The following is a 9,630-nucleotide window of genomic DNA, read 5'->3' as shown; positions in this document are numbered from 1 at the left end:
CAAAAATTCCCTCCAAATTCGATTCAACTGCCCTTCAGCCAAATATTCCCCAAACTCCCCTCCCCCTGTTCCCCCTCCACTCCATTCGCTCCGTGAAAGTCGCCCTCCCCGCCGCGCCGATACATCGGCACTGCGGTTCATCGAGGGGACGCACGGTGATCCTCTCGCTCCCACAGTGCACTCTCATAGACTGTCGTCCTCTAGCCGCGCCGCCACCTCTGGCTACGTTCTTGTGGAGGTGCACGACGGTCAGCGCCGCCACCGCTGGCGACGCGTGTGGAGACGCACGGCGGTCAGCTTCTCCCACGGTATGCGCATTCTAGACTGAGGCCCCGTTCATGTCGGTGTAGCGCTGAATTTTAGCTGATAGACGCTGTTAATCTCACTGTTTGCCAATGTAGTTTACTCTCAATATGCTCTGCTTAAGAAGCTTCCTTGCCCTGCTCTGCACTTAATCTGCTTAGCTGAGATGGCATGCCAAGGCCAATTAGTTGCTAAAATATCCTGCCATATATTTATTGTGACGTAGATTGCCATGGTCTAGTAGCCAATCTGTTAGGTGAAATAGCTCTACATCGTTTTATACTCGATGTTTGTTGCTGCGATGGCCTTCGATAGTTCGATGGCTGTGTGCTTGGCCTCATTGACTTCTGAAACAGCCTGCCATAATTAAGCACTCAAATCTGTTTGTTGAATTAGCTTTATATATATTTCGTTACTTAGATCTACTCGTCCAAATATCTTGCCATAGCTTTAGACATCGACCTAGGTTTTTTTTATGGACTTCATAAAAAAGCATATATGTTTTTCCTGTAATATCTAGTAGAAGAACTAATTTGTATGTCTAACAGATGGACAGGACTTGGATAACTTCTGCTCGAAGATTCTCCGCTGCATATGTCGAGGGGGTTGAAAACTTCATGAACTTTATCAGAGCTGAGTACGATGGTCTGAAATCAGATGTGCTCTGCCCGTGTAGCAGTTGTATGAATTCAGTTACAAGACCCCAGTCAACTGTGCAAAATCATCTACACTTGTATGGGATGTCGGTCACATATACTAGGTGGGTTCATCATGGTGAAGCTGTGAACGTCAATGTTATTGACTATGTGGAAGCAGCAGATCACCATCTTGATCTGCCTGATGCTCAGGTGGAAGAGGAGGAGGAGGTGGTTGTGGCGGAGCCAGTGAGTTTGACCAACATTGAAACAATGCTACTAAGTGCTCGTGCATTACGTGAACTTTCACCTGCAGAAGAAAAACGGTGGGCCCGCATGTTGGAACAATGCAATGTTGTTGTCACCCCAGGAAATAAGCTATCAAAATTCTCAGCTATGGTCACCTTTCTTCAGGTGAAGACATCTGAGCGGATGAGCAACAAATCATTCGATGCGATGTTGGCTGCTTTCCGCAAATCTTTCCCAGATCCGTCTGAGCTGCCACACACCTACAGTAAAATGAAGAATTTCCTTCGTGAAGTTGGAATTGGATATGATATAATCCATGTTTGTAAGAATAATTGTGTTATGTTCCGGAAGGATTATGCAAACTTAAGTGAATGCCCGAAATGCAAATCATCAAGATGGAAGATGGCGATGCTGTGAAGAGGGTTCCTCATAATGTTCTGAGACATTTTCCAATTACACCAAGATTGCAGAGGTTGTTTCATGATGCTGAAACAAGAGAGGATGTATTGTGGCATTCTAGGAACCAGAAGTACAGAGATCAGAATGTAATGAGCCATCCATCTCATGGTAGTAAGCGGAAAAGCTTCAATGATAAACACAAAGAGTTTCCTGCTGACCCGAGAAACATTAGACTTGGCTTAGCTTCAGATGGATTTAACCCATTTGGCCACCAGAGCGCCACATATAGCATGTGGCCAGTGCTTGTTATCCCTTACAACATGCCTCCAAATGTCTGCACCAAAGAATCAAACTACATGATGGCCTTGCTCATCCCAGGTCCAAAAAGTTCTGGAAAGGATTTTGATTTGTTCATGGAGCTTCTTGTGGAGGAACTTCAACAGCTATGGAAGGGTGTTCTCACTCAAGACCTATATAGCAGCCCACCTGCTGATTTCTTTCTGCGTGCTGTTGTAATTTGGTGCATCCATAATTATCCGGCTTTGGGCACTATGTCAGGGCGAACGACACATGGTTACAATGCATGTGTTCGTTGTGACAGGAATCCGCTGTCATACGCAATACTTAGCAAGATCTGTTACATTGGACACCGCCGTTTCCTTGACAAGGACAAGCCGCATCCTAGAAAATACCGAAGACATGTGTTCAATGCAAAGCATGAAAACCGTGTATGCGCCAAAGAGGCTCACCGCCGATGAGTTGCAAGTGGAATTAGAGAAGGTTAGGCATATTACACTAAACCATCCTGGTAATGGTAGCGGGAAAAGGAAGCGTGGCACGGTAGAAGAGAGATTATTGTTTACCCACAGGTCCACTTTGTGGGACTTGGAGTATTGGAAAGATTTGGATCTGTGGCATAATCTTGATGTGATGCACATCGAGAAAAATATATGTGACAGCATTATCGGCACACTTCTTAACATTGAAGGCAAGACGAAAGATACCTTAAAATCTAGGATTGATTTGACACACCTGGGTATCATAAAGGATTTACACGTGCAAGATGAAGGTAAACCACAGGATATGGCACCAGCTGTGTACGTCTTGGACAAGGTAAAAAGAAAAGAATTCTGTGAGGTCCTGTCACGTGTGAGATTCCCACATGGATTTGCTTCCAACCTTGAAAGGAGAGTCAGTGCAGATGGAAACAAGGTACAAGGGTTGAAAACTCATGACTGCCACGTCCTACTTCAAAGGGTTTTACCTGTTATCCTTAGAGGATTGGGCCGCCCTGACTTATATAGAGCAGTTGCAGAGTTGGGACAATTCTTCAGGGAACTCTGCAGTAGAAATATCAGGATAGATGCACTGGAGCGTCTTAGAGACAAGATACCAACTATCCTATGCGACCTCGAGAAGATATATCCTCCAGCCTTCTTTGATGTGATGGTGCATTTGGTTGTTCATCTACCTAATGAGGCACTACTTAGAGGTCCAGTACAGTATGGCTGGATGTGCCCTATTGAAGGTGGCTAGGCACTTTCAAGGGCTATGTTAGGAACAGAGCTAGACCCAAGGGTTCCATTGCAGAGGTATACATTGCTACAGAAGCGTTGACATTCTGCTCAAAATACATTGAAACAGTTGATCAGCTTAGCAAAGAGGTGGGTGAAGACAATCCCGGGCTCAATGTTTTCGATTGTTCTGTTCGAGTTACAGGGAAGAGTCGACAAGAGGAAAAACCTAAAGATTTGGACAAAATGGTTTGGTATGTGTTGAATAACAGTCCTGAGATACTACCTTATATCAAGTAAGTGCAGTACTGCAGCTTATACATCGTAATCTACTAAACTTGCAGCACATTCTTATATATTTAGATGTTTGACGCGATCACTATGTTGTGCAGCATCTACAAAGAGGAGTTACTGTCGCAAAATTCAAGAAACATTGACAAACTGGTTATGGCAGGATTTGCGAAATGGTTCAAGAACCATGTAAGCTTTTGAAGTGCACTGTCAGTTTTTTTAATATATTGAGTACATAAGATGATTAGCTTGTCTATTTTCTAACCATAGGTTAAGAAGATGCGGGAGGATGGGCAGGCAGTTGATGAGGCCCTTTACTCACTAGCAATGGGTCCTGATACTCGGGTAATACATTATGAATCTTGCGTTGTTGGAGATGTGCGCTACAACACCCTTGCACGAGACGAAGGCAGGAAGACACAAAACAGTGCCATCATGAGCACGGATACGTATGACAAAGAGACAACTGAAATGTATGCTAACATAACAGACATTGTTCAGTTGCAGTATATCTCCAGTTTCGAGGATCGTCGGTGTGTGGTTCTGTTGTGCTGTCGTTGGTATAACCTATTTTCCAGGATCGCAAAACCCATAGTTGATGATTATTTCAAATCCATCAATGTCAAGGCGGCGTACCAGACCAACGAGCCTTTTATTTTGGCAAGTCAAGCAACACAGATATTTTTCTTGGAAGACACATTTGCACGTAGCGATGACTGGAGAGTATTGCAAAGGTTTGAGTAGAGGAATTCGTTTAATGAAGTTGCACAACAAGATTATGCTTACACTGCTCCTGATGTACAAGATAACACAATTGTTCCTAATATCTTTGAGAACCATCACATCAATGACGCCGGTGAAAAGATTGCTTGTCATGCTGTGGACATACAAGATTTGATCAAGAAGAAGCCAACGTTTGAGGACATTGAGGACGAAGAAGAAGATGACACCGTGGGGAATTATGATTCAGACTGATACACATGGCGAAGATGTTGACGCTGCTACTGTGGATGATGATTACATTGCTCTTTTCGTATTTGCCTATCAGAAGAAGTTTTTTTATCTACTATGTGAAATTGTGTTTGCTATGACAACTGAAACCTGATGAACATGTTGTTTAGTATTTTGCTGTGAGAACATCACTTGTTATGTATGCTGATTTGTGTTTGGTGATCGTATGACAACTAAAACATGATGACATTGTTGTTTAGTTGTACTCATATTTGGCTGTGAAACTTGAATTTGATGACATAGTTTGCTGTTGGAATGCAATTTGCTCGACGTCTTCGAATGAGAACAAAGCTGACCCGACAGGGCCTCTGCTATCTATTTATTTATATGAGCAAAAGGGGATACCCCCTGGTTTCCGTTAATAGAAATCATTAGATGTTCACAACACCACACCCAGCCTGCTACACAGGTTTCATTCATTACTAGTTTCAGCAAAGTGCTCATGTCGTAGCCACTGAATACATCATGAGTGCTACATACACTGCAAATAAAGAGACAACCATCCTACAGAGCACCTCGATTTTGCCCATTATCTTCACAAGCTCTTTCATCTCCTCATTGCTGTCAAGACCATTCAGCAGCTGTTGCTTGGCCATGATCATAGGAACTGCATCTTTAACCTTCTGCTTTGCATCTTCCTCTTCTGCCGTTCCTTCAATTACTTGTCCAACACCCCAATCTACTGGTATTGGGATTCCTCGGCTAACCAAATAATCAGTGTAGTTGCATTCCCCCACATCAGCAACTTCCCAGAAATACAAATCACACGAATCTTCCCTTTTCTGCACGAATCAAATTGGAAGATCATCAACCAAACTATTAAAAAAATCAGCAACTGAAAGTAGCAGAACAACACTTAAACATATTATTACCCCATGATTCGGGCATTTGTAGAAGACTCGGCCAGGGTTGCGGATTGTGGTTGAGACGCAACGGATGACTCTGCATGATTTGCAGCAGTGGCACCACACCAACGGAAGCGGGTTGCGATGAGCAATCGGCTGCGGTGCGCGTGCCGGCGGGGTGTGATGAGACCCACAGGCGATGGTACGGGTGGCGACTTGGCGCATATCTGGTTGTTGCCTGCTGAAGAGCAGGTGGACGAGTAGCCAGCGAACATGGTTGATGTGGCCAGAGCTTCTGATGGTAGGCAGAGTAAGTAGAGAAGAGGAGAAGCGAATGTTGGATATGTCAGTTTCATTACTTGCAGAGTAGCATAGCACCATATATAGCCATAGTCTAGGTTTGGATTCGAACCAGCTACAGGAGCACGTCTTTCTTTTTTCTAAAACTCGGCAACGTCTCTTTACTGGTACACTAGCTTGTTCTGTACGCCTTCCCAAGTCTTTGATTTTCTTTCCCTTTTTTTGCGAGGAAGGAAGGAGGACAAAATTGAGAGTTCCTCGGACTCGAACCCAAGACCTCTCGGTTGAAAACCAAGGGTGCTAGTCACTTATGTGGCGAACGTTCCCTATGAGGAGGACGGCAGACGAACGCATTTTACTTGCAGTTTTCTTCCTATATATAAAAAAGTATGATACTTGGTGTCCGCTTAGTCAAAAAAGCGATTGTGCCAACCTTGACCGTTCGATTGACATTCAACGTCTGTCGCATTTCTTCAGTCTCTTCTTCCTCGAGCCGCCAAAGCCAAACCAGCGCTGGCGGGACCGCCTGCTCCCGTCTCCCACGGCTGGCTGTGATCTTCCCCGGCTCCTGTTCGTTCCCGTCCGAGGCCTCACCATCGTCCTCCGCCTTGGTTCGCTCGCCGCGGCGCCGCCCTCCGGTGTTGTCAACATGGTCAACAACCGAGAGGAATAAGGAGATGACTGTACATGGTGAGGATGACAGTAGGAACCCAGCAGCACGCACAGTAATTTTGTTTTTTCGGGACGGAGAAGGGTATCAACTGGGTTGTGCGGGACCCATGGCCCGTCTAGCCCAGGCTTTTATTTCATATGTTTAGCACATGACCAGCCTAGTTTGTTTTTTCCTTTCTGAAAAATGGCTAGTCAGATTTGGAGGCTGACTTGTGGGTCTACTAGGTTGACATGTACTTTGGCTTTGTCAACTTAGTCCACAAACGATTCTAGCAGCAGTGACCGTTGGATGTTAATCCAACGGCCGTGCTGCTTCTTCGATATCTGATCTTCGTGCTCCAGCCGCCCAAACCAGCTCTGGTGGGACTTCCTGCTCCCGCCTCCCGTGTCCGGCTGTGCTGCCGCATAGGCCGCACTGCCCCACCCTACTTCATTGCTGGCCAGGCCATTCCTCTACTCACCCACACCTCTTGTTATTTTCCGATGACGGCAGCCCGACCAGTAAACCCTCGTACTCCCCACCGCGTGGGCAACCATTGCCGAATCTTCCCCGGCTCCGTGTCGTTCCCTTCCTAGGCCTCGCTGTCGTCCACCGCCATGGTGCTCTCGACGCGGCCTGGTCAACGTGGTCAATGAACGACATCCATCGGCCGTGGACTGTACGCGCAAAATAATGATTCCTCCACCTGACAGCTGGGACCCACCGGAAGGGCCTCTGTATTTCGTGAAAAAAATGTTTCCCCCGCTGACATGTCGGACCCACCAGCTATATCTTCGCACGCAAGGAAGTGCCTCCTTATTACGCACAAAAAAATGAATACCCACCCTGCTAGATGGGACCCACCATAGTGGGAGGATGACTTGTGGGCCAACTAAGTTGACGGGGACGGAGGGCTTTGTCAATTTGGTCAATATGAATGATTCTAGCTCCAGTGACCGTACGACGTCCATCCAATGACCATAGTGCTTCTTCAACCTCTGGTCTTCTTAGTCCAGCCGCCCAAAGCAGCACCGGTCGTGCCGCGTGCTCCTGCCTCTCGTGGCCGGCTTTGATGCCGCGGAGGCCTCACCGCCCCCTACTACTCCCACCACTGGCCCAGGGTATCCCTCTACTCACCCACACCCCCTGTTATTCTGCGGCGACGGCAGCCTCACGCCGTAGCCAAACCAGTGAACCCTCGCACTCCTCTCCGCGTGGGCTACAGCTGTTGCGTCTTCCCCGGCTCCGCGTCGTCCCCTTCCTAGGCCTCACCATCGTCCAGACCATCGCCCTGGTGCTCTTGGCGCGGCGTGGTCAACGTGGTCAACGACCGACTTCCATCGGAAGAGTACTGTACGTGGAGAGGCTGACAGCTGGATCCAGGCGGCCGCAAGGAAGTGCCTCCTTATTACGCGCAAAATAATTATTCCTCCACCTGACTGCAGGGACCCATCGGACGGGCCACCTTATTTCGCGAAAAAAACGTTTCCCCCCTGACTGCTGGGACCCACCGGACGGGCCAGCGTATTTTGCGAAAAAATGTTCCCCGCGCTGTCAGCTCGGACCCACCGAAAGTGCCTCCTTATTACGCACAAAAAAATGAATACTCCCCTTGCTATTTGGGACCCACCATGGTGGGAGGCTGACTTGTGGGCCTACTAAGTTGACTGGGACGGGGGCCTTTGTCAACTTTAGCCAATATGAACGATTCTAGCTCCAGTGACCGTACGATGTCCATCCAACGGTCGTAGTGCTTCTTCAACCTGTGGTCTTCTTGCTCCAGCCGCCCAAAGCAGCGCCGGTCGTGCTGCATGCTCCTGCCTCCCGTGGCCGGCTGTGCTGCCGCGGAGGCCTCACTACCCCTACTATTCCCACCGCTGGCCAGGCCTTGCAGCGACGGCAGCCTCACACCGCAGCCGAAACAGTGAACCCTCGTACTCCTCTCTGCGCCGGCTTCCACTGCCATGTCTTCCCCGGCTCCCCGTCGTCCCCTTCCTAGTCCTCGCCATCGTCCACTGCCCTGGTGCTCTCGGCGCGGCATGGTCAACGTGGTCAAGGAACGACTTCCATCGGACGTGGACTGTATGTGGAGAGGCTGACAGCTGGGTCCATGGCCGCAGCAAGGAAGTGCCTCCTTATTATGCGGAAAATAATGATTCCTCCACCTGACAGTTGGGACCCATCGGACGGGCCACTATATTTCACGAAAAAAACGTTTCCCCTGACTGCTGGGACCCACCAGCAACATCTTCGCATGCAAGGATGTGCGTCCGGGCAAAAAAACAAAATGATTCGCCCCCTGACCGCTGGGACCCACCAGCGACACCTTCGCACGCAAGGAAGTGCGTCCGGGAAAAAAAATACGATTCGCCCCCCTAACTGCTAGGACCCACCAGCTACATCTTCGCACACAAGGAAGTGCGTTCGCGCAAAAAAACGATTCCCCCCTCACTGCTGGGACCCACCAGCTACATCTTCGTAGGCAAGGAAGTGCCTGACAGTCGGGACCCACCTGGTCGAAGCGTACGTAGCGTTGTCATTCTGGTCGCGAACGTGTACATACATACTGGTCGTTGTAGAGGCGCGCACGTGACGTAGTAGAGGCGCGCACGTAGCATGTATACGTACGTACAGCAGCGAAGGTGCAAGAAAGAAAATACGGCCACGTACGTACAGACGGGCTGGGTCTCGAACGCCTACTCGCGCATACGTACGGCCAGGGCTTGTGTACATGGCTGGGTCGGAACGGAGAAATAGCGTCATCGTCGTGTTCATGGGGAGGCAACGGAATGCGTCGTGTTCATGGGGAGGCAACAGAATGCGTCGTGTTCATCGGGAGGCAACGGAACGCGTGGGAGCCAGCCGGCTTGGACAGAACAGGCGATGGAAACGAGGCCTGGCGTACCGCACAACGGAGGAAACTGACCTCCTACGTTTGGAACGGGGTCCTGTTGATCAGGAGGGATGTGGCGTGCCGCAAAACGGAGGAAACAGACCTCCGACGGTCAAAACGGGGATCCTGTTGACCGGGAGGGGTGTGGAGTACCGCAAAACGAACAAAACGGACTTGTGTTGGAGCGCTACGGTCGAAACGGGGGTCCTGTTCATCGGGAGGGGTGTGGCGTACCGCAAAACGGGACTCCACGGGATACTGTTCATCCCCACCGTCGACCTCCTCCAGCCTCCACGGGCTACCGTCGACCTCCTCCAGCCTCCACGGGCTCCTGTTCATCTAGCCTCCACCGTGCGCTACTCCATCGGCTACTGTTCAACCACCCCTCCACGGGCACCCCTCCACCGTCTACTGTTCATCCAGCCCTCCACACCACGGGGTCCTGTTCAACCACCCCTCCACGGCCACCCCTCCACCATCTACTATTCATCCAGCCCTCCACACCATGGGTTCCTGTTCATCCAGAGGCAACGCCACC

This window comes from Triticum dicoccoides, chromosome 2B (genome assembly GCF_002162155.2).
Source record: "Triticum dicoccoides isolate Atlit2015 ecotype Zavitan chromosome 2B, WEW_v2.0, whole genome shotgun sequence".
NCBI classification, from domain to species: Eukaryota; Viridiplantae; Streptophyta; class Magnoliopsida; order Poales; family Poaceae; genus Triticum; species Triticum dicoccoides.
The sequence above is the reverse complement of the archived record's forward strand: the minus strand, read 5'-3'. Positions refer to the sequence as shown.